Source organism: Phocoena phocoena, chromosome 17 (assembly GCF_963924675.1).
Source record: "Phocoena phocoena chromosome 17, mPhoPho1.1, whole genome shotgun sequence".
In the NCBI taxonomy this organism is placed as follows: domain Eukaryota; kingdom Metazoa; phylum Chordata; class Mammalia; order Artiodactyla; family Phocoenidae; genus Phocoena; species Phocoena phocoena.
Window position 1 is genome coordinate 5,516,880 of NC_089235.1, and position 20,511 is coordinate 5,537,390.

A 20,511-nucleotide genomic window follows, 5' to 3' on the forward strand; every position below is an offset into this window, starting at 1 on the left:
TTTAGATTATATATTAGTTTTTGCGTAAATCTTTATATGGTTTTTCATAAAGATCATATATGTTTCTTCATAAGTTTTTCCTAGGCATCTTATAGTTTTATTTTGTTTTTACTATTAGAAAATAGATTTTTACCACATTTTCATATTGACTGTTATTGATGTAAGGAAAGTTATTGGTTTATCTTAAATACAACAAACACTAAAATTTCGTAATGGTTTTAATTGGTTTCTAGGTTATTCTAGATAATAATGAGACTCATTGTTTTTTCTTTTTTCCCCCCCAAAAAAAAATTTTTTTTTAAGGCTTGGTACATTGGCTGCACCTAAGAACTAGGTTAAGAACTAGATGTGCAAGTAGACTGTCTTGTTCTGTCCTCAAATGTAATGGTGATGCTTTTGATGTCTGTTCATTATTATCCTTTATATGTTTTGTATAAATATACTTCATCAAATTATAAATATCTATCAACTGTTGAATGGGTTAACAAAATGCAGTATATCCATACAATGGAATTGTATTTGTCCATAAAAAGGAATGAGGTCCTGATACATGGTACAACTTGGATAAACCCTGGAAAGATGCTAAGTGAAAGAAGCCAGTCACCAATGACCATGTACTTTGGGATTCCATTTCTATGAAATGTTCAGAACAGGCAAATAAATAAGGACCGTTGCCTAGGGCTGGGAGGGGTAGGGGAAGAGGAGTAATGGTTAGTGGGTACGGGGTTTTCTTTGGGCTGATGAAAATGTTCTGAAACTAGATTATGGTGATAGTTGTCCAACTCTGAATATAGTAGAATCCATTAAATTTTACATTGTAAGTGGGTGAATGTTTTTGGTACGTGGGTTTTATCTCTAAAAAGCTCTTTTTCGAAAAGAGGAAAGTGAAAGTGTACAGATGCATGGTGAGGTACATAGCTAAGCAGGTAAAGCAAAGAAGGCATCTTCTAGATGAGAAGAGCAGAGTATGTTCTACAGAGTGATTAGGAGTTGGTCTGCTGAGGTGGAGGAAGGATGGGAACGGAGTTGCAGGCAGAGGAAACAACAGGTACAAAACCAGAGATACGTGGCATGTCTAGTGAATGGTGAGCTGGGTGTATGGAGACACGACATATGGGGTGGTGAGAAGTGAAACTGGAGGGATAGGAAAGGACTAGATCATGAAGGGCTAACACCATGCTTAGGAATTAGGACTTCAGCCAGAAAGCCCTGACGAGGTGTTAATTTAAAAGTGGAACGGGACTTCCCTGGTGGCGTGGTGGTTAAGAATCCGCCTGCCAATGCAGGGAACACGGGTTCAAACCTTGGTCCAGGAAGATCCCACAGTCTGCGGAGCAATTAAGCCCCTGCACCACAACTACTGAGCCCGCGTGCCACAAATACTGAAGCCCGTGCCCCTAGAGCCCGTGCCCTGCAATAAGAGAAGCCACCACAGTGCGAAGCCCACGCACCGCAACGAAGAGTAGCCCCCGCTCGCTGCAACTAGAGAAAGCCCGCGCGCAGCAACAAAGACCCAACACAGCCAAAAAAAGAAATAAATTAAACAAATAAATTAAAAAAAATAAAGGTGGAAAATAACATGGTTAGATTTTTGTGATGTAGCATAGTCACTTTTGTAGTAGGACTGAAACTGGTATGGACAGGAACAAGGAGGCAGGTCAGAAGGCTGTGTGGTGGTCCAGGAGGGGCTTGAATAAGGGCGGAGCCCAAAGTCTTCAAATGGACAAGAGCTTCCACAGACACTCAGACCTCACAGTAGTCCATGTTAACACCAATTCTTGACACCTGCAGTTCAACCAAATTGGAAAACTCCTCGTTACATTCAAATACAAAGAACATTGTTTTGGAGATTCAAGATCTAAAGATTCTACTTCCATATCTGAGGTTCACTGTCCCCAAATTAAGGACATAGAGGTAGTTATCATCCACCACACAAGACACCCAAGTTAGATGTGTCATCTGAGATAAACTCACTTCCACCAAGAGACTGACCAGGCTAATTACAAACTCATTCCATCACACATACCTAAGCTACAAATGGAAAGTGATCAACGAGCCTTTCTGACTCTCAACTGTTTAGTCAAATATTTCAGGTTCTACTGAGTTTTGTCACTATCAAGTGTGGATTTTTATATTCTAATTTTAAAAATATAAAGTGTTATTCTGAAAATGTTCATTCTGAAGCTAGCCAGACACCAATTACAACCTGTATTGACCGTGGCATTGAGCCTAATGAGCCCGTTCTCAAGGATACAGAGGGGTGAAAAGGATGACACGCCCAGGGGCCTCGAGAGCCAGGTGGCGATTTGATTCTCATTAACTGACTATCTGTGGTATTTCAAAAGAGCTGTTACACTCATAAAGGGACAAAGTTCTATTGGCGATTGACCCGTCATCATTTTAGTGAAACTACAAGTGGAGAAAAGTGTTATGCCAGTTGAATTAATGCAGCATCTTCCCCTAATTTGTACTTTATCCAATCAATCATTAATGTGTATGAGTTAATAAACGCCATGATCCTCCCTTTACAGATTACGTAGTAATAAGTAATTTGTAGAAAATTAGTGATAGGACAAAGACTTCATAATTTTCAATGATAGTGAACTCACTACCATTTTCCTTGGACAGGTCAATTCCCGCCAACATTTGTTACACTCCTCTCTATTCCCTATACCTTGATTTGTTGCTTAGAGTTACTCAAAGCTAAATGAAACATTCTTCAAATACTGGGACACAGTTGATGTGTTTTCTCCGATCTTCTCTTCCTTAGGCTACACAAACCCAGGGAGATCTGTCATGTTCTTTGCGACATGATTCACAGATCCCTGCCATCTGCCTTTGGGCACATCTTTGTTTGCCAATACCCTACATAAAATGTACTTCTGAGAACGGAACATAATGCAGTAGACAAAATAAAATAAAAATGAACAATCTCAATTGTAGTATATTTTTCAGCTCAGCTCGAAGCATATCTCTTATAGTCAATCCCCAATTGGTTAAAACCGTGACTACCCATGTGCTCAATGTCAGGTTAGCAGTGAGTTCTTACTGATTTGCTCAGTTGGTGCCTTAACTTGAAAGCCTGACTCTTTCTGTTTCCCGGGACAGCCAGCATCGTGAGTCATGGCCACAATCCTCATTTGAAAACAGCTCAAGTAACCGTTTTCAAGCAGAGGTCTGGCCATTCTCAGAAAACGTTAACAAACTCATAAAGGCCCTTGCAATTAGATTTCTTACATGTTGAGTGTAGTCTGACCCATGAGTTCTCATGCTTATCTAAATATTACAGAACAAGGTGTCATTGAAGCATTTATATCACAATGTAAGGTGACCTGAGGACATTCATGACTGTAGGGACTTTGGTTATAAGAATGAGAAAAAAATCAGAGATACCATATAAAAAGGGAATGAATAACTCTTACGGAGAGCAAAGACTCAAAGAAAATTTCACCGACTCCACATTTCTCTAGGTGGCGCCATCTTAGATTCCTTCGTGTCCTTGACAATGTCTATCCCAGCACAATAGGTAGATTGGATGGAGTTGATGGAGAGAATCAATTCTATTGATATGACAAGGTAAATGCTCAATCAATATTTGCTGAATTTAAATTTAATGACGAGATCAACCACTTACAGCTACATTTATAAATCTTCTTTAGAGTAAGTTCCCATAAACCGCGAGGATATGGAAGGAGTACTGGTTGAAAACATGGGCCTTGAATGTGAGGGTCTTGGCTTTATAAACGAATCTGACTATTGTGCATATATATTACTCTACTTCTCTAAGCCTTATATTATCTTTCTGTAAAATGTGGCTAATAAACCTCCCTTATTTAAGTTGCTATGGGGATTAAATGAGTGAAATAATTTAGCAAGAGAGCCAAAAGCTTGGCAATAGAAAATGTTCAATAAATCATAGTTAAGATTATGTGTGATAAATTTGCAAACAGCCAATCTGTTTGGCTATGTGTATTTTGCCTGAAATTCTTGAAAAAAAAACAAAACCCTCTTATTGTATTCATCAAAAGATGTTTTTCTAATAGATTTTCATTGGAAATTTCCTATGCTTACTGTAAGAAGATAATAAAAATGATAATAATACTAGTAGGAACTAGTTATAGAATACACAGGTAGATACCATTCTAAGGATTTCACATTTGTTACTCTGGTTTACACAGGAGAGGGAATTCACTAGTTATGTCACTTGACTGTTTTAATAAAGGCATAATCCAGGAAGAAACAAATAAATAATATGCAATTTTTGGAAATTTTTCTGCTTATGTAGTACATTTTAATGTCTATTTAGAAAGGTATTGATTATGTATTTACTAATTTATATAGTCATTTGTTTTTCTAAAATAAATAGTATTTTATTTAGTAACTACTTCACAGCTTAGTTTAACTGGTACATCTAAATTTTGTCTATTTAACAATAATCTGAATCTGATTAATGATATTGGAAAGCTAATGTGTTCACCATGAGATCTTCCATGAGTAGAAAAAATACTTAACGTTCTAAAACACAACTGAGTTCAACGAGGCAGAAACAATTCTTGAGAAAAATAAAGTATTCGTTTATGTGATACCAAACATGGAGAAAGGAAATGGGATTCTTCAGAGATTCCTAGAGTGATAGAGGACAAGTTTCAGAACGGATGAAGTGGGCTGATCCTTTATTGCGTTTCCAGGGGACATATCAGAATTTTAAATGTGGTTGTCGTGCTGAGCCTCAATGATCAACCTGTTCCAAAACAGATTGACCTCACTAGTGGGCAGGCCAGTCATTTCATTTCCAGGAGAGGAAAATAAAGATATGTACTTGGAGATTACTCCCTGTTCTGATACAATTCACTTTATGTCTCTCGTTGAGACAAGGTTAGAGCTTTAAAGTGTTTAAAAATACTCCCTGTCGCGAAGTGAGAGAGTGGCATGGACATCTATACACTACCAAATGCAACATAGATAGCTAGTGGGAAGCAGCCGCATAGCACAGGGAGATCAGCTCGGTGCTTTGTGACCACCTAGCGGGGTGGGATAGGGAGGGTGGGAGGGAGAGGCAAGAGGGAGGAGATGTGGGGATGTATGTATACGTATAGCTGATTCACTTTGTTATACAGCAGAAACTGACACACCGTTGTAAAGCAATTATACTCCAATGAAGATGTTAAAAAAAAAATGCTGAATGGAAAAAAAAATACTCCCTATCTAGACAAATTCAAGAAGTGTTCTGTCCTGACAAAACTCTTGTCTGTTACCAAGTCCTCATGCCCAATCCTTTGACTCTAGGTTGGCGAATGAATTAGAGAAGACAGATGAATGTGTCCGATACACCTGCCCAATAGTCCATATTTATGGGTTCTAGGCTTGAAAAACTGACAAGTTCCTGAGGCGGCTTGGTCTGGTTCTTAGTCACATTTATAGTCTAGATGCTTTCCTGTATGTCTTGATAAACTGGTTTCAGTATCATTTCTTCTTATTCAGAATTTCATTAACTCTAATAACCCTGGATGAGTACGGATGTCGTTCTCCTGACCACTGCGCTGCCTACCTTCTCTTTGTCAGCCCACCCTCTGGGATCAAGCTGAGAGGAGGGTACAGTGGATATATAGTGTGCATTCTCTCAGAAATGCCTCCAATCTCTGCCCTGTCCTACAGACCAAAGCTTGAGGACCTGCTGCTCACAGACCAAATAAGGACCAATGTCATCAAACAAGTGAGTTTAAAATCAGTTGTGGAGTGGTGTAATTAAGCTATGCATAAGTGGACTATTGCCAGCAAAATTTACTTGTCCACAGGACAAGTTATTAGTATTTATTATTACTAACACCTTAAAATTTTCTACTATTACCAGTGAGCTCAAAATGCTTTATGTGTTTTGAAATGCTAAATCCTTGCAGCATCTAAATACAAAAGAATTCTAAGTTCCTATAAGACTTGCAGACATCAGTTATTGATCTATTTAATATTTTTAGAACAGATGTTAGTTGAGGGCCTATTAGGCCCCAACCTTGTGCTGGAGTATAGGAAACAGTGATGACCGAGTCAGTTCCTATACTTGAGGAGTGTCTCATGGTTTGTAAGAGGGAATAAACCATGAAGTGACTATAGGACAAGGAGATATTTGCAATGGTATAGTCATAGGGAATTTTGGGGAGCTCTGAGGGAGAAACCTAGCCCAGTCTGAGGGATGATTCAGGGCTAGTCAGGCCAAGAGGCGAAAAGCATTCCTCACAGAACAGACTACCCTAGCGAAGGCACAGGGGCATAAAACTGCATAGTGCTTGGGAGGGATGCCAAGGAGATCTGCGTTACTCTCTGCACATTGCATGCGATGGCTGTGGAAAATCAGCTAATTTGATGGGAATTCTCTGGTGGTCCAGTGGTAAGGACTCAGCACTTTCACTGCAGTGGCCCAGGTTCCATCCCTGGTCAGGGAACTAAGATCTCGAAAGTCCCACTACCCAGCCAAAGAAAGAAAGAAAGAAAATAAGCTAATTTGAGAAGTAGTAAAGATAAGAGTTTGGGGTTAGTGATTTGTTTAGGATGAGGCAATGAGAAAGAAGGAATTGAGGCTGAGCCTCAGGTTTCCACAACTTGTCTGGCGGTGGTGATGGCTAAAAGAATATAGAAGAAACAGGCTTAGGAGGAAAAGGCTCTCAGTGTGTTCACGATACAGGTGGTACACATTTGAGGCAATTGGATCCATGATGCTATGTTCAGGGGAAAATTCTATATAGGATTAGGAGACACCCACAGGGAGGGAGCAGCTGAAACCATCCATGGGTGAGTGAATGCGTGGAGAGGTGGAAGGGCTCTGGAGGGATCACGGACACTTAGGGGTTAAGAGAATGCTTGTGTGTCTGCTTCAGGAAAGTCACACTTTGACTTCCCTCAGTATAAGGACTTGTGAGAGACAGAAGAACACCCCCCTCCCAAGATGTCCACACCCTAATCCCCAGGACCCGTGAATATGGTAGGTTACACGGCAAAGAGGAATTAAAGTGGCAGGTGGAATTACGGTTGCCGATCTGCTGACATTAAAATTGAGAAATTATCCTGGGTGGGCCCAGCATAACCACAGGGGTTCTTAAAAATAAAGAGGGAGGTAGAAGAGCCAGTGTCTGAGAGAAGCCATGTGAGAAAGACTTGGCTTGCTGGCCTTGAATGTGGAGCAAGGGATCTGGATGATGCCTCTAGAAGCTGGAAGAGGCAAGGAAAGGGCTTCTCTCTAGAGCTTCCAGAAGGAGTGCAGTCCTGCTGACAGCTTGACTTGAGCTCAGTGAGACCCGTTCCAGAATTCTGCCCTCAAGGTCTGTAAGATAATAATTATTTATTTTTGCTGTGTTGCATCTTCGTTTCTATGCGAGGGCTTTCTCTAGTTGTGGCAAGCGGGGGCCACTCTTCATCGCGGTGCGCAGGCTTCTCACTATCGCGGCCTCTCTTGTTGCGGAGCACAGGCTCCAGACACGCAGGCTCAGTAGTTGTGGCTCACGGGCCCAGTTGCTCCGCGGCATGTGGGATCTTCCCAGGGCAGGCCTACGAACCCGTGTCCCCTGCATTGGCAGGCAGACGCTCAACCACAGCGCCACCAGGGAAGCCCCTGTAAGATAATAAATCTCCGTTGTTTTGAGCCATAAAATTTGTGCTAACTGTGCCAGTAACAGTAGAAAACTAACACTGAGCTGTATCTCGATTTCTTCTGGTATATTCAGCATCTACTAGCATGTTTGTGATATAAAAGCTCACAAATCAATTAATGAATTAATATGGAAAAGGAGGCCCTAAAGATGCATATGATTTGTCCTAAACTTGAGGTTGGGCCAGTCAAGGAACATAGGATCATTTATTTTCTCGCTCCCACATTTCAACTTTTTTTGAACAAATGGTCAACACTTAAAAAAATTGAACAAAGGTGATGCTATACCAAAATTCTAGAGAATACAGTCCCATTTTAATTTACAAATTGTCAGGTACATGGAATCTATCTGGAATCTCTTAGCTTTTATTTCCAACACCAAGTATTGGCAAATTGCTAGTTTCATGTGATTTGTATTTTATGACAGTCTTGCTTCCCAGTTAGATTTTAAGCCTTTATAGGACAGGAATCTTGTCTTATACTAGTGTATGTCCAGATGCCTGCAAAATGACCAGTGAAATTTTCTTAAAGCGAATCTGCCATGAGTCAGAGAAGGGTTTCTTTGCCTTTAGGGTTGGAGCCGTGAGCTGGTTCATGCTGGCCCGTGAGAGCCGACGGTTAAATTTTCAAGAATTTTGCGAACTGGCTGGTATTGAGTCAGTAGCTTGAAATTGACCATGATGGGAATAGTTACAGCACAAAACTGGCAAAAAACTACAAATCAGCCTGTCATCCCAAGAGCCTTTTGCTAACCATTTACCCACACCCACTGGTTCGGAGACCCCCTGAGAGCATAAGAGATTGAAGTCAAATCAGTTCTACTTTATGTAAACACAGTTGGAACAAATATCTGTTTATAATACTGAAGCAAATTAAATTCTCTTATTTCTACAAAAATTGATTTCAAATATTTCCACTTATTTTCTCCTTTAAAGGAACGCATCCTTAATGAAATAATTCTTCCAAAGCAACTTGGGTTTTCTTTAAGACAGTTTCATTAGAAGCAGTAACAGGACTCATAAATTAAACCACAATGATGGTTTGGTTATAGCAAGGGTCAGGGGAGTTCGATAGAGTAGTTTCTTGTTCTTGATGGATTTCCAGGTGTATATCCCCCTGCGGCCCCAAGGAGGCTCCTTTTCTTTAACAGCCATTTGTTATCCTTGTTTGTTATGCTCTCTCCTAATTCTCATCCTAACTCTTTGTCCGAGAGAATGGCCAAATCCTCATTTCATTTCTTTTCTTAATCAATATAAAGCAAAAGCCTAAAATCCAGCTCAAGAAGTACTGACACTGTGTATCTGGAGGCTTTAGTGGTAAGTCCTACTGTTAATATACTGTATGACTCTGATGGAATTAACTGATCTGTAATAGAACGTTGCCTTCTCCAAAAGTAGGAAGTAAATAAATTATTTCCTAAACATTTTTGGGCTCATACTCTGTTCCTCATGGTATGAAGCAAAGTAAAAAGAAAACTAAAATGCTCAAAAATATACATATATATCCCCACTAAGGTAAACGAAGCAAATAAAATAAAAACAGTGACACAAGCTGGAACGTGACAAGAGTTATAGAAATGCATTGTAGAAAGAATGCAGACTTTGAAGCTAGGCAGAGCTGGGTTTGAATCCCAACACCAATCACGTAGGAGTGCTTCACCTTTGGCAAGTTACCTGTTTCCTCAAAGGTTTGTGATAAGAATAAAGATAGCACATTTAGGGTACCTGGTACTTAGTAAGTACTAAATAAATGAGAATTTTTGATATTACTATGATCCTGGTCAAGATATATCTAAGCCTGAAAATAGAAATGGATTTAGAATTTCTATCCAGGCGGGGCTGGAAGGGAGGATAACAAATTCTAGACCTGTTTAGTGCCTAAACAGCTGTTTAACCTTGGACAAAATTAATTAATGTTTTTAGGTCTCTCTTTACTCAACAGTAAAATGGTTGTAATGGAAAGGGAAGTGATGTGTTAGATATCCTCAAAAGCCCCCTTTGTTGCTATATAGTATATTTAGACTTACATGTAGCCTAATATGGAAACTGGATAAAGAACGCTGGCCCAGGGACTTCCCTGGTGGTGCAGTGGTTAAGACTCTGTGTGCTTCCAACGCTGGGGGCCCCGGTTCAATCCCTGGTCAGGGAACTAGATCCCGCATGCCACAACTAAAGATCCCTCATGCTGCAACTAAGACCTGGTGCAGCCAAGTAATAGAATAAATAAAAATAAATAAATACTTAAAGAACGATGTCCCAGACGTCAGAGGGCCAAGGGTGGACGGTGCGTTAGTGCTACATCTTCCTGCACATAGAGAGAGAGTGAACACGCTCTCACGCTTCCCTCAGCATCTGTGGGACCCAGACGAGGATTTTGCTTTGGCTTATTCCTGGGCCACTGACCTGATAGTTGGGCTGTGTTTGCTACCTGAAAGCTGGAGTGCTGTTGTCTTTGAAACCAGTCATTACAGTTTCAAAACTTTTCTACTGGGCTGGTACCGCCTGCCAAGATGGAGAATAGGAGTAGATGTATCATCCTGCCTGAAACAATAAAAATAAAATGGACAAGATATACGAGACAACAGTGTTCAAGGTACTGGCCACCAGGCACTGAAGGAGAGTGATCCCTACCAGGGGAACTGAGTGCAGTGAGCACTAACGAAGCCCAGGTTATGAACGTGAGAGAGCTCACAGGCTCTGACACAGGAGAGGGGAGTCAGGTGGAGCCTGACAGGTTCTCTGAGTTGAGGAGACGGAGCTGAAAATGTGGGGAGAGAAAGGCAGCAAGAGCTGACAGGACTGAGTACAGAAGAGGAGGGGGCAGTAGAGGGACAGAGAATTCCAGACAGCTCCCTAAGTATTCAATAGAGCACCGATCAACACTTATGCGAGAGGAAAAACCCTGAGGCTGGGGAAAAAAACAGCTGAAAGGATTACAGGCACTAATAAGTACCCAGCATCTCCTATAGGCATAGGAATAGTGCCTGCCCAGGAATCACACTGGAAAGGCTCATAACTCACAGGATGTTGGCTAAAGCACTTACAGGGCTCTGATTCTGGAGCAGGGAATAATGAGCCCTACACTAAATATTACTCTAGTTTGCCTAACACACTTTTAGACGGTGACTGCTGGGAAACACCACAGGAAAAACTGTCACCTCTCTCATCCCAGCCGCTCCCCTGCAGGAAATGCTGTGGGAGCCTAGACTTCCACCTGCCAGGCTGTAACGAAGCTCCCTCTCCACCAGACCGGGTCAGAGAAACAGAAGACATAAAGATGAACCGGATGGAAAAATTAAAACTAAAATGAAAATCTCAAATGGGTGAGTTTGAGGGCAAAATGGAGAGGGATGAAGAGAGAATCAATGAACTGGAGATAAAATAATAAAAATTACCATATATGAACAACAGAAAGAAAATAGATATTAAAAAAAAAAAAAAGGACCCGAGCCTCTGGGATATGTGGGACTATAACCAAAGATGTTAACATTTCTGTCATCAGAGTCTCAGAATGAGAAAAAAAAAGTGGGACTTAAAGCATATTTAAAGAAATAATGGCTAAAAATATCCCAAATTTGGCCAAAACCCCCCATAAATTTAGAGACTGAAGTAAATTAGTAAACCCTAAAAATATAACTTCCCCAATTCCCATGCTGAGAAACATCAGAGTAAAAATTCTGAAAACTAAAGACAAAACACAAAAGCAAGGTGTGTCATATATAAGGGAAATCAATTTGAATGATGGAATTCTCAGTGAAACCATGGAGCCCAGAGGAAGTAGAATAATATTTTTCAGTGTTAAAAGAAAAGAACTGTCAACCCAGAACGCTATATCCAGCAAATATCCTTCAAAAATTAAGGGGATTTAAGATATTTTCAGAGGAATTTGTTGCTAGTAGACCCACACTAAAAGAACGGTTGAAGGACTTTCTCTAAAACAGAAATGAAATGATAAAGGAAGGAAGTTTGAGTCATCAAGAAGGAAGAAAATTTGGAAAAAGTAAAAATAAGAAGAGACTTTTCTTGTCTTGAGTTTTCTAAATTGTGTTTGACAGTTTTAGCAGCAATTATAACACTATCTAATGTAGCTCTCATTATATATACAAGAAATATTTAAGACAATTATATTATAAATGGGGAAGGGACATAAATAGAGACAAGGTTTCTATGCTTTATTCAAATGGGTAAAACATCAACACCAAAAAGCTTTGATAAGTTATGAATATATATAATATATGCCTAGGGAAACCACTGAAAAATCCATTTGAAGAGATGTACTCAGAAGTACTATAGATAAAATGGAATGCTAGAAAAAGTGTTCACATAACTCAGGAAAAAGTGGAAATAAAACAGAGAAAGTATAAACACAGAGAAGAAACAGAAAACGAAAAGCAAAGCAGCAGGCTTAACCCTTAACATTTCAGTAATTACATGAAATAAAAATGGTCTAGATGAACCAATTAAAAGAGAGATATTGTCAGAGTGAATAAGAAGAACATGACCCAACTAAATGCTATCTATAAGAAAGTCACTTTGAATAGAATTCTATAAATGGGCTGAAAGTAAAAAGATGGAAAAAAGCTTACCATGCAAACACTAATTTAAAAAGAAATCATAATAGCTACATTAATATCACATCACATTTATAGACATCAGAGCAAAGAAAATTATGAGGGACATAGTATAATGATAAAAGTGCCAACCCACCAGAGAAACATTGCAATCCCAAAGATATATGCATCCCAACAACAGAACTGCAAGATATGTGAAGCACAAACTGAAAAAACTAAAAGGAGAATTAGACAAAACCACAATTACAGAGACCTGAACACCCCCCTCTCAACAACTAAAAGAATAATCAGACATAAAATCAGCAAAAGTATAGAACTCAACAACACCATCAAAAAACAGAAGGTAGTCAGCATTTATAGAACAGCAGAATACACATTCTTTCAAGGACCCACAGAACATAAACTAAGAAATTAAAAGCTGCCAACCTAGAATTTGCTGGTACTCAGCAGAAGTATATTTAAAAAGCAAAGTCAAGATAGAGACATTTCAGATCTACAAAACCTGAAAGAAGTCATCACCAGGAAAATTGCACTACAAGAAAGAACTTAATACCAGCAACCTTGCAATACCAGAAGTATTAAAAGAAATATTTCAGGTAGAAGGAAAATAATACCGGATGGGAGGATAAACAGTACAGGGAGTGGCAACTACACTGAGTAACAAATATTTTCTCCTATAATTTCAATCTATTTCAAAGATAATTGTTTAACAAAAGCAATAATGCATCGGGGGGCTTATAATATACATAACGGTAAAATGTAGGACTAAAGTAGCACAAAAGCCCAAAAGGAAGAAATAGAAGTACATTCTTGTAGGAGTCTTGTACAATGAAGAGGTATAATATTACTGAAGGGTGACTCTGGTAAAATGTATACCACCAGCTGGTAAGCTACATCTCACAGATCAATCTGGCTTACAGCCTGTTTTTGCACGGTCTGTAAGCTAGGAATGATTTTACATTTTTTAAAATTACAGAAAAATGAATATGTAACAAAGACCATATGTGGCCCACAAGTCTAATAGAAATGCTAATGCAACCACTAAGATAACAATGTGAAGTTGTAACTAATGAAGCAACAAAGGAGAGACAATGGAATCAAGAAGAATACTCAATGTGAAAGAAGTCTTTTAAAAAAGAAGAGAAAGGGAACAAACAATAAATTGGGACAAATTGAAAACTAATAGTAAGATGATAGTTTTAAACCTAACCATACCAATAATCACATTGACAGTAAATGGTCTAAACACCCTAATTAAAGAACAAAGATTGTCAGATAAGAAGAGACCCAACTACAATATATGTTCCTTATTAGAAGTGAAATTTATACATAAAAATACAAAAAGTCAAGATTGGTCTCAACAAGGAGAGGGTTAGAGGGAAAAAATACAAAAAGGTTAAAATTATGGAATAAGATATACCATGTTAAAATTATTCAAGAAAAGCTGGGGTAACTGTATTAATATCAGACAACATAGATCTCAAACAAACTTACTAGGAAAAAAGGAGAAACTTACATATTGATAAAAAGGTCACCTCCTTAGGAGGATATGATAACCTTACATATTTATGCAACTAATAATAGAGCTTCAAAAGAAGTGAAGCAAAAGCTGACATAACTTTCAGGAGAAATAGGAAAAATCCACAATTATAGTCTGAGATTTTATCACCATTCTCTCAGTAATTGATAAAACAAGTAAGCACAAAAATCAGTAAAAATATAGAAGACTTCGACAATACTTTCAAACAACTGGACCTTACTAGTACTTTTACAGCATTCCATCCCATGACCACAGAATACGTATTCTTTTCAAGTGCACCCAGAACATTTTCCAAGGCAGTTAAATATCTGTGCCATAAAAAAAGTGCCAGTACACTTAGAAAGATTCAAGTTATACTAAGTATGTCTCTTTCCAGGATGGGATTAAGTTAGAAATCAGTAACAGAAAGGTTTCCGGAAAATGCCCAAGTACTTGGAAAATAAACAGTGCATTTCTAAATAACCTGTAGGTCAAAGAAGAAATCAAAAGGGAAATTAAAAACTATTTTTGAACTGAATGAAAATGAAAACATAAGATATAAGAATCTGTGGGCAGTGCTAAATAGTAAATACTCAGTGGGAAACTGGTAATGTTAAAGCCTATAATATAAAAGAAAAAAAAAAGATTTCAAATCAGTGACCTTAGATTTTGCCTTCAGAAACTAGAAAAAAAAGAGCAGATAATATCCGAAGTAAGCAGAATAGAGGAAATAATAAAGAATAGAGTGGGGATTCAAAAGAAAAAAAACCCAGAAAAATAATAGAGAAAATCAATGAAATCAAAAGCTAGTTCTTTGAGATCAATAAAATTCATAAACCTTTACCCAGAAATATCAGGAAAAGAGAGAAGGAAGAAATTACCAATATCATCAATAAAAGAGTTAACATCAATACATATTCTACATTTATTAAAATAAGTAATTATCATGAAGAATTGTATGGCAATCATCTGGTTAGATGAAATCAACATGCTCTTAGAAGACACAAATTTGCAAGCTTACTCATATGGAGATAACCCGAATAGTCCTACATCTATTAAAGAAACTGAATGTGGTAAAAGCCTTTCCACCGGAAACCTTGGGGCCCAGATGGCTTTACTGATGATTTCTATCAGACATTTAAGGAAGAAATAATAGATTCCATGTATGGGGTTAATAGATACAAACTATAAAATAGATAAGCAACAAGGATTTACTGTGTAGCACAGGGAATCATATTCAATATCTTGTAATAACCCATAACAGAATATCCTCTGAAAAAATATCTATAACTGAATCACTTTGCTATAACCTGAAATTAACACAATATTGTAAATCAACTATAGTTTTTTAAAAAAGAAAGAATACCAATTTTACATAAACTTTTCCAGACAATTGAAGAGAGGGGAGTACTTACCAGTTCATTTTATGTGGCCAGCACTATCCTTATACTAAATCCTGACAAAGACATTGTAAGAAAACGACAGACCAATATACTTCGTGAATGTAGATGTAAAATTTATAAATGAAATTTTAGTAAGTTGAATTCAGCAATGTATAAAACAGGTTGGGTTAACATTCTAAAGCATCAGCCAACGTAATTCACCATATTAACAAACCTTATGGACCTCTCAATAGATGTGGCAAAAACATTTGAGAGAACCCAGCAGCCATCATGATACAAATTCTCAACCAACTAGGAGGAGAAGGGAACTGCCTCAACCTGATAAAAAAATCTACAAGAACAAAAAAAATTTACATCTCTGCACCTCACAGCATACTTGATGGTGAATGATAGAGTGCTATCTCCCTGTGATCAGGGATAAAACAAAGATACTGAAGGGAGGGGAGGGAGCAGGAGAGAATTGAAAGGGAGGGAGGAAGAAACAAAGAAAAGAGAAAGAAAGGAGAGAAGGAAGGAAGAAGGAAGGCAGTTCCTTCCTGGAGAGGCAGAAGTAAAATTATCTTTATTTGAAGATGGCCTGGCTGTGTACACAGAAAACGTGAAGAAATCTGCAAAAAAGCTCCTAGAACTAATAAGTAGGTTTAGTAAAGTCGAAGGATCCAAGGGCGATATGCCCAAATAAACTGTGTTTATATGTACTAAGAATGAACATTTGGACATTGAAAGAAAAAAAACCCCACAATATCATGAAATATGAAATGCTTAGTGATAAATCTGACAAAATATGTACAAGATCCGTACGCTTAAAAAGCACGACGTTGCTGAGAGAAACTAAAGAAGACCTAAATAAATGGAGATGCATACCACGTTCACGTACCTGAAGAGTCAGTACCTGTAAGGTGTTAGTACTCTCCAAATTGATTTGGGGGTTCAATGCAATCCCAATTAAATACCAGCAGATGTTTTGTAGAAAATAAGCTGAATCTAAAATTGGTATGGAAATGGAGAGACCTAGAATAGACAAAATAATTTTGGAAAAAGAACAAATTGGGAACATCAACACTATCTAAATGGATTATAAGCTACAGTAATCATGACCATGTGGTATTGGCATCAAGGTGGACAAATAGATCAATGGAACAGAGCAGGGAGCCCAGAAATAGATCTACACATATGTTGACAACTGATTTTTGACAAAAGTGGTAATGCTGCCAAATGGAGAAATGACAGTGTTTTCAACAAAGACATTCTCCAGAAAAACAAAAAACCCCGGAATCATACCACACACCACTCACAAAAATTAACACAAAATGAACCATAAATCTAAATGTAAGCCTAAAGTGATAAAATGTCTAGAACAAAATAAAGAAACATCTTTGTGACTTTAGGTTGGGCAAAGATTTCATGGATATAACACCAGAAGCATGTGTCATGAAAGAGTAAGTTGATAAATTGGACGTCATCAAATTTAAGAACGTGTACTCCTCAAAACAAATACTGCTAAGGTAATGGAAAAGCTGGACCAGACTGGGAGAAATCATTTGCAAGTTATAAATGCGATAAAAGATTTGTACACAGCATATAAAGAAGAAGTCTAAAACTTCATAGTTCAAAGCAAACAGCCCAATAAAGAAGGGCCAAAATATTTGAACAGATACTTTAACAAAGACGATATACTTCAACAAAGAAGGTTGCAAATGAACACGTGAAAAGATGCTCAACGGTATTAGTCATCAAGGAAAAGCAAACTAACGCCACAATCAAACACACCACACTTTTATTAGAATGACTAATATGAATAAGTATGGTTGAGGGTGTTGAGGAACAAGAACTCTCGTACGATGCTCGTAAGAGGTACAAACATTTTGGAAAAGAGTTTGGCAGTTTATCGAGCAGCTGAAAGTACACATAATCATATGATCCAGGCATTTTACTCCTAGGTTACCCGAGAGAAATGTAAACATATGCCCACACGAAAACTTGTAGAAGAATTTTCATAACAAGTTTACATGTAATAGCCAAAAACTGGAACCAACCCAGATGCCCACTGACAGAGGAATAGATAACCAGATTGTGGCATATCCGTACAACGAAATATTCATTAATACAAGTAATAAACTGTTAATGCACGCAACAACATGAATGGATCTCAAAATCATTATGCTGAGGGCGGAAAAGCCAGACAAAGGGTGCTCTGGGAGACTCAGGGAGGGGTATCCTGGGGAGAGATTACAAAAGGCACAAGGAAACTTTTGGGGGTTGCGGTGTATACTCATTATATTGACGGTGGCAATAATTCATGACATATGTATACACGTGTGTGTATACGTGTGTGTATTTATATATACACATGTCAAAACAAACTATACTTTAAATATGTGTAATTTATTATATATCAGTTATATCTCATTAAAGTGGTTTTATAAACATTTTTCAAATAACTTAGTTGTTGAATTTAACTTTATTTTCCTAGCATTCTTGTCAAGGTCAGATGAATTCAATGATGCCCAGTGAAAGCCTGCAGTGTCTCAGACGAAACAAAATGCAGCAGATATAACCCTCCTCTGGTGGGGGGACCCTATTTCTGAGTATTTCAAACTGTATTTGAGTTTTACTAAAAACAATAATAACAGCTAATATGTGTTGAAAAGTCATCATATACTAGGAATAGAAGAATTTTTGAGTAGCTAACTTTTTAAATCCTTGCAATAACCCTGTGAAGACGGTCTTTCCATTATCCCCACGTTACCATGAATAAGCTTTCTCAAGGTCACAAATCCTAATGTGCAGACTTAGCTACAAAGCCTGGCTCTACACACCCAGCAGGACCACACTGCTCAGGCTTTCAAGATCCCGAGTCTGTGACATCACACCTCACTTCCTGGATCCCCTCCCTCTTGCTAAGTGTCTCCTTCCCCTTGTCTCTCTAGAATGCTGGGTTTCATGCTTCTTTGCCTTGTAATGTAGTTTCTTTTTTGTAGGAATAAGGCCTTTTTTATCACGACTGAATCTGAAAAATGTGAAACCATCTTCTGCTTCTAAAAGCTAGGAAACAGTTCTTAAACTGTGATCGAAGCATTTCCGTATGCCCATAGTTTGATACACAGTGGGAATCTGTGGGCCCTGATGGACAGCTGGGAGGGGCCCACACCATCACAGGTTCTAGCCAGCGCAGCCCAGCATCTATTTTGTCCAGCCTCGCCGAGGAATAAGGAATTCCATAAGGACGGGATACCAAGAAAATGGAGGACTACTTTTCTCAGAGTTCAGAATTTGCTATGTTTCCCCAGGCTCTCATAGCTGGATAATAAATACAGACAGAATCAGAACCCTGATTTCTTATAGGAAAAAAAAAAATTAAAAGAAAAAACCTGTTTGAGTCATATTTGAAACAAAACATAAGTGACTGATCTCTTAGGATCCTTCCGGCAATAAGCAAAGGAATGCAGCCCCCAAGATGTGCATCAGTGTGAGTTGCTACGATCACACATGGTCTCCCATTTGCCGCAAGAGCAGTCTAATGGCTCTGTTGTTTTACCACTGCTGTTTTTCGCATTAGCTAGAAATCTGGTCTTTAGACATTGAACAAGTTGAAGCCACCTAATTTCTTCTAGGTTAGTAGAAATTCATGCTTTGGTGAGTCAAGGTTAGCAGAAGAAATGCTTTATGCAAATTGGACACGTGAAAACTTGGATACATTCTTTTTCATTTTAAGGGCTCGTTGGAAACATTTCCTAACCCAATGTTCTTATAATAATATTTTTAAAGAATGAATTACATCTTTGATGAAAAGGACAGTGAATATTTTTCTAACTACTTGCTTAAATTACTTATTTTTTTTTTTTTTTTTTTTTTTTTGCGGTACGCGGGCCTCTCACTGTTGTGGCCTCTCCCGCTGTGGAGCACAGGCTCCGGACGCGCAGGCTCAGCGGCCATGGCTCACGGGCCCAGCCGCTCCGCGGCATGTGGGATCTTCCCAGACCGGGGCACGAACCCGCGTCCCCTGCATCGGCAGGCGGACTCTCAACCACTGCGCCACCAGGGAAGCCCTAAATTACTTATTAATATTAGACTTTATGAATTTAAATTGTACTTCCTGGTTCTTTATTTCAAAAATAATTATTTTGTTAACAAGCATGTTAGCTTCTGGAGTCATTTAAAATAAATACTATTAAATATGAGTGTACAGAGGCATGCAGAGGAAATTACTATACAAAATACAGAGTATTTAATAATTATAAAAACTAATTTCTTATAAATGAATGTGATGTGTGGGCAAAGTAAAATCATTAAAAGACGTTTAAAAATTCTACCCTGGGAATTCTGAATCAGATGCAGAAGGTATCACTAACAAATATTAATGCCTATGTACAGACATAAGGAAATTGCAAAATCACTGTATCATTTGAATATGCTTTGGGGTCTTCTTGCCTTTGTTCTCTATACTGTTTCAAGTGATAATCAATTTGAAAAGGACTGGTTCTTCCGTAAATATAAGTGAAAAGTGACATGGTGAATATGTCAGTTGCCTAATAAAATTCCTGAGGCTTGCTAGGCACCCTAATATTTTTATAGTAACTAAACACATGGTTATGAGTAAACTTTCTTCTTTCATAAAGACCTAAAATATTAAAGACGTAAATGGACTTTTACATCTTCTTTACACATTGTGAAGTTCCAACTTTAGAGTTTTGCGAAAGAATAAATTACTTTTTTAACTACTTTAAGTTTATTGCATTTTAGAAGGTTGCAAAACCTATTTGCCTGGCCAGGGAGGGGCTATTGCAATTTGCAAATCTGTTTCCAAGTCTTAGTAGCAATTAAGAATTTTGTTTTTCATGTGCATGCTGAGATGGGGAAAGACAATGATAAAACTCTTGGATTTGCAGTACAGCAGAGTCTTTGAACAGGAAAGCACACACATAAATGTATATATATATATATATATATGTGCATATATATATATATATATATATATATATATATATATATATATACACATACACCTTTGCTAACCTGCCAGAAGATCCCGTGCTCTGCTGGCCATGCGTTACCTCCGTATTCATTGATGCTAGACAAAAAGGACTAGACTAAGAACAAATCTCAAAGAGGTCAAGATCTGTCAGTCATTTTTCTTCTTGCTTGTTAGACTTCCCTTGCTTGTGATGTAAGCCATACAGTTTATTCTAGGGGTGGAAGGATGGTTTAATGTTAGAAAAGCTTGGTTCTTCAACACATTTATAGATTAAAGTTGGAAAACATTTCAATGGATCCAGAAGAAGTATTCGACAACATTCATAATCTATTCATGATTTTAAAATCTCGAAGCAAGAAGGAAATATAAGGAAATTAATTTCCTTAATCCGATAAAAGTTATCTACCA